The sequence below is a fragment of the Leguminivora glycinivorella genome, chromosome 1 (assembly GCF_023078275.1).
Source record: "Leguminivora glycinivorella isolate SPB_JAAS2020 chromosome 1, LegGlyc_1.1, whole genome shotgun sequence".
In the NCBI taxonomy this organism is placed as follows: domain Eukaryota; kingdom Metazoa; phylum Arthropoda; class Insecta; order Lepidoptera; family Tortricidae; genus Leguminivora; species Leguminivora glycinivorella.
This window is the reverse complement of record NC_062971.1, coordinates 32697171-32703170: the sequence shown is the minus strand read 5'-3', so window position 1 is coordinate 32703170 and position 6000 is coordinate 32697171. Positions and strand designations below refer to the sequence as shown.

At 33.7% G+C, this 6000-nt stretch overlaps 1 pseudogene; it reads right to left on the bottom strand.

Annotated features, from left to right (window-relative positions):
• Positions 1 to 1301: 1301 nt before the first annotated feature.
• The window catches only part of LOC125230037, a 38841-nt pseudogene continuing 34142 nt past the window's right edge, over positions 1302 to 6000 (bottom strand).

Genomic DNA, 6000 nt, shown 5'->3' with positions numbered 1-6000 from the left:
ATGTAAGTACAATAATCTATAACTTAATTTAATAAACAATTTCGATAAATCAAAAATACCTTATATTTCCTGTTTTTGATATTGATGTTGCAAACGATATAGTAATTTAATCAATCATGTATACATTAATCACGTAGTTAGATAATTTGTCATAGATTGATAATGTATTTTAAATCGTACTTTATAGTGTCTTTATATGTTGACTCTTTTCTCAGTGTTATATTCGCCTTCGACTTGTTACTGTATAAAAATTTTTAATTTTCTCTTCATGTGCTTGTATATTTCTAATAGAATTTTAGCTGAATGTTGTTAAATTTAATTTAAATGGTGACATTATCTTCCCTAATAATAAATGTATGGAAACTTTTGTCCCTTATTTCATTGGTTATTCCTGAATAAAATAAGAAGACGTTCCTTATATTTTCATAAAATCATAATTTACTTAATGTAAAAATACAAAAATAAAATCAAGTCCGAATACAATCATAATATTACTACATTATTTCCTAATGAATTAATTGAGAACAGAGGTAGATACAACATAAGATAAGGGCAAAAGAAAAAAAAAACCTGGAAAAGTTAAAACAATATACCTATTGTTTAAAAATATTTGATTGCAATGAACCGTATTAGAAATAGGTGCTATGTATATAGTTCTAACACTTCTTACCACAAATTACAATCGACATAAATAATATGATGTATTTTAATATTGCTGAAGCAATTAGCTATGATTGTATTAATATATTACACTTAACATAAGTCAACCAGGTATACCGAAAACCGATAAAAGTCCGTAAACCTGTCAAGAGTGGCAAATATCACAAACACCTATGACCTATTAATAAATTATATTGGTAAACTACTCAATTGACAAGAAAACACATTGCCTATCTAAAAAGTAAAACTATGAATGCTGGTAACTAAAAGGAACAAACACGGTGTAGCAAACTTCAATGTAATTTAAGTACACATGGTCTATTCGAACTGTTTAGTAAATATGGTAGAGACGAAATAATTTCAGCATTTCTTTTTTCATTTATAACTGTAAATACGAGTATAATAATTGTCTAGTTGCTTTCCCGTGTTTTTATCCCCGATTATACGAACTTGACAATGAGCACAACAGTCTTAGAACAAATCAAATTATTCTCATTTGAAAATATTTTAATTTGTATTTTTAAGTAGTAACACTACTATTATACTATAAACATTAAATAAATGTCATATACAAAGAAAAAGTGACCAAAGCCTCCAAGTGTTGCGAGCTGTTTACAGGCATCCGTCCGGTTAACGGAGTACGCTGGTTCGATTCCAGCTCGGAACACTTGGAGGCCTTGGTCACTTTTTCTTTGTATATGACATTTATTTAATGCTTTTGAGCACAACAGTGTCATAACGTACCTACATTATATTTCTGTAAAACGCTTACGATTTTGTTTCCTCTTCAGAATAAAATGTGTCTTATGATCATTTTAATGTTTGTACACCGTGTGTACCAGACCAACGTGACAATTGTCAAGTCGGTATAACAAAAACCAAACCAGGGCGTGTAGACAAGTTTTGTCTGCGTGTTCTACCGGCGTAGCCGAATGGCATTGTCGACGCCAGACGCCGACAGAAATGCAGTCTAGCTCTGTCGCGCTAATATTCAAAAGTGATAGAGAAGATAGCTACAAAAGAGATATTATCGTGAGCGTTTGTGCATTTGGCTACCAGCGCAGGGCTTGTAGCCAAGAGTACAATCGTTGACGCTCCGCAACGTAGGTATCATAGTTATTTCTCTCCATTGCTCTTCAATTTTTCGACAAAGCCAGTTGCGTATCGTTCGCCACGGAGTGTTAAATAGTGCACAGTCAGCATCAAAAGTAGCGGATCAAATAACGCTTCGGCAGTACAGTGAGCTACAAAAGTGCATGGCGAATTTATCAATGATTTCTCTATGCAGTTTTGGAGCTCACTGCACCATTCTGTAAAGACAAAAAAAAAGAAATTCGTGAAAATAAACTTTGACATTTCTGGCCATGAACTGTACAGGCTAATTAGCCAAAATCACAGACGCTTATCGTAACGTATTGGCGCGACAGAGCCAAACTGCGTTTCGACATCTATCGTCAACGTTCGGCTAGGCCGACTGATTTATCTGTATTAAGAAAAGTTATTCAGGTGATGTCAGATACGTTTGGGCGCGTTTTTTCATCCGTTACTAATGGTGCTGACTGTGCCTACTCTTGGTTAGAGATGTTGGTTACCAGAATCTCAGCTCATGAAATAAAACTATAGAAGCCACAACGGATTATATATCACGTACAATGAATTTGCAATACATCCCGACGTTTCGAATACTTTACAGCGTTCGGTATACGCGATATAATCCGTTTACCTAGTTTAAATTCATAACTGTCGCGCTAGCCGACGACAATATTAAGTAGAATCTCAGCTGTTCGAGGTGTAAGGATAGGGCGGTGCGGAGCGCAGTCTTCTCGACTTGCCGGGGAAACCGCGGGCGTAAGGTGGCTTTGCGTTCGTCGTCACATAAAACACGCCTCGTGCTCTGGAAAACATACATTATTTATGAAAGAGAATGCTTGCGAGATATTTTATAAATTATATAGAATTTAAAGGGTTAGAAATAGGTACCTATAGACTTCTAGCTTTAAGAGCCCGTCACGATGGGTAAAAATTCAGTATCTGTCAAATTACCCCATTTACACACACTAACGCACGTCACACTCACCAACATACTTTTCGCACACTACCGCAATTTACTGGAAGAGGTCAGTGACCTAAGTGAGAGGAACTTAAGACAGGTCTATAGTTTCACTGAAGATCAGTAGTAACGTTAAAATCCCATCAAAACCAAAAAAGGGAAATATGAGCCAAGTTCAATATTATATATGCCTTGGTTGTTGGCGTCAACGACAAAAGCAGTGAGATCTAAACGGGTGCCAAGTTCAATGGCAGTCCTCAAAATGTTTTATGACAATTGGTGACATAAAATATCATTTCTTATAACTTTTATAATAGAATAGAATAGAATATAATTAATTTATTCGTTAACACACACACAAAATAAACGTTACAAATAATAAGACATAAATAAGAAGGAGATCCAACGAAATGGTCTAATCTTCCGATCAGACCATCCGGTGAAACAATCACGACAGGCACATAATATGTATATCACAAATATCATTATAAGAGCCAAATTTAAGACGTTTATGTGAAATAGTTTTTGTTGTGAGGACGCCCATAGAGGCTCCAAATAGTTCGTGTAATATTACACACGATGTTGTCTGCCAGTTCGGTTACTTGAACTTGGCTTGACACGCTGCCGCGTGTTTAGATTGCGGACAGTGTCAATTTAGTGTTACCATCTCACACGAATTGACTCCGATTATTTTTCAAAATAAATTTGTGCAAACACCATATAAAATCAAAACAACTCTGGTGTAAAAAACAGTGCTTCGTTTATTCTAATTATAAATGATTAAACCCTTTTCCGAATGAATTAAAATAATTCACTGTTCCTGATCGGTTTAGCCATTATAACATCCGTTATAAATGCACTGAGACAAAGGTTGAGGTTATGTATGAACAGAGGTTGACAGTCAGTTTACATGTAAAATTGTTGCCATATATAGAATTCTTCATTAAAATAATAATTTTCAAAATTTAGTTAAAGTTGTCTGAATCTAAGGTGCCCCGTGTGCAAACACCATTTAAAAATTATATTGAACGTAAGAAGGTAAGTCATACAGAACAATTTTGTGATAAGATAATATATTATTACAATTAATAATTTCGCCATTTACGTAAATAATCGTTTATAGAATATAATTATAATGATTAGTTCTGTTAGTTTTTTCATACGCCACACTGAATGTCTCTTCGTGAAAGAGAATGTTACACACACTGACACACTAAATAATGTGACCAGTATAATGAAAATAAAGTCCAACGAGTTAAAATTAATTTTAAAACTCTTTCATTTTAATAAAGTTTAGAAGACAAAAAATACCTATATTTCTTATCATTGTATTAAAGTTACATATATTTTTTTATTTCTCAACAATAATAAGTAGTAAACAACACAAAAAAAAACGATTTTAAACTGAGACTCTTTTAGACGTGACGATATTTATTTAGCTTATTACTTTTGAATACATTCATAGCACTGGCAATCTTTTTGTATCCGTATATGATTTCCAGTGTCAAAAACAAATGTCATTGGAGCAAATTTGGCGACACGTCCGCTCCGAACGAGCCCGATCGGGCGTCTCAGGGGCAGGAAACTTAGAAGAGGCCCCTTTTTGCATAGAAAGTGGCTACATCGTGTGAGTTTTTTGTACCAACATTTCTTAACTTGGTACTTTCAACTTGAGCTACTAGATGGCGGGGTCACTGAAATACGTTTCTAAAAAGTTTATATATGAAATATTCCATGTCAAGCACAGAACGTTTAACGTTATTTTGTAACAAAGATTTTTATTCATAAATTAAATTTTTACTGAGAAGTTAAATATCAGTATTTTAGAATTATCATTATTAACATTTATTACTTATTACAAACAATGTCCGAATATGCCCACCGTAAAACTAAACGTTTGGAAAAATGGCGTTACAAAAGTCATATTTTTTTTAGGTTAATTTACTTGGTTTATTATTTTATTATTTATTTATTACTTTATTATTTTTGATGTCTTTTTTATCACTTTATTAAATAAAAATTAAATGTTCCATTTTTTTTTTCAATTCAAATTCGAAATTGTGATTTTGTTAATTTCTTGTTAAAAATGAGTGAACCCGGCAGAAATAAACGGTATTGCATTTTCAGCTGTGCGGATTTGGGTAAGTAAAGTAGTTTTTGATACATTTTCCATTTGCGTGGTAATTATTTCTTCATATTTATTGCGTTGTGGTGCATACACTTGGCCTATGCGTTTTGGATATTTATAATTTTTCTTATAAGATTAAACAAGACGGTTTACCACCACATATGTTGCAGGTGCACCCATGCACGGTATTCCTCATCCGGAAAGAAAAGTCGAGTTATTTGCTATTTGGCTGTCAATTGCTGGATAGAAACTGAAGGAGACTGACCCTTGGAAGATATATAAAAAGGTTTGTGACCATCACTTTACATTACACCAGAGCAAAAAGTAGCATGCCCGGTGGCATGTGTGAATTTTGAAGGTGGGTAAATAATTATACACCATATTTTTATTGAATTCCGTTAACTTCGGCATATAGTTAGGTCCACAGAACTTAATTTAGATAGAAGAAACAAATTCATATATTTGTATAGGGGCCGAGCGTGTCAAATTTTGTACTGAAGTTGATTCTTGCCTGTAATTTTGAATATGTCTCAGGCTCTTGATTGTTCATAATTTTTGTGTTGTTGCAATTGAATATCACGTAACAAGGCATTTTTTATGTTTTGGTTGACTTCAACTTACAAAAATTGACGCCCGAAAGCTGCAAGCTGCGAGTAAAGACGGACAACTCAGTGGATTTCACTGAGTTCATTTGACACGCTAAGTAGATACGTTTGCTTGATCTATGGTTTATATCTGTGGTTAGGTCCATTATAGGAAACAGAATAGCATGGTTAGTTTTTTTTATTTCGTAACTTTTTTTGAAAAATCCCATACACCTGCAATAGATGTTACATCAATTGCGGTTAAGAAACGGGCTCTGTGTGTTTGATATGCGATTTAGTACGAGTTCTTAACCAGTCCCGTCTGGCAGAAAGCATGAAATTTATGTAGCTTATAGGGCATGTATGTAGCTTATAGGGTTATAAGAAAAAATAGAAGTAGAAACACGCCGAGCTGTCAATGTTTCCCCTCTTTCCCCCCACTTTTGTATCCCTGTTTTCAGTTTTTTTATATTTCCATGAAAACCGTAAAAGCTACAATAATAACGTCTAAAAGAAGTATATTCTCTATAAAATTCCCTACAATATTGTCTTTGTTAGCTAGAACTTATAATTTTCAA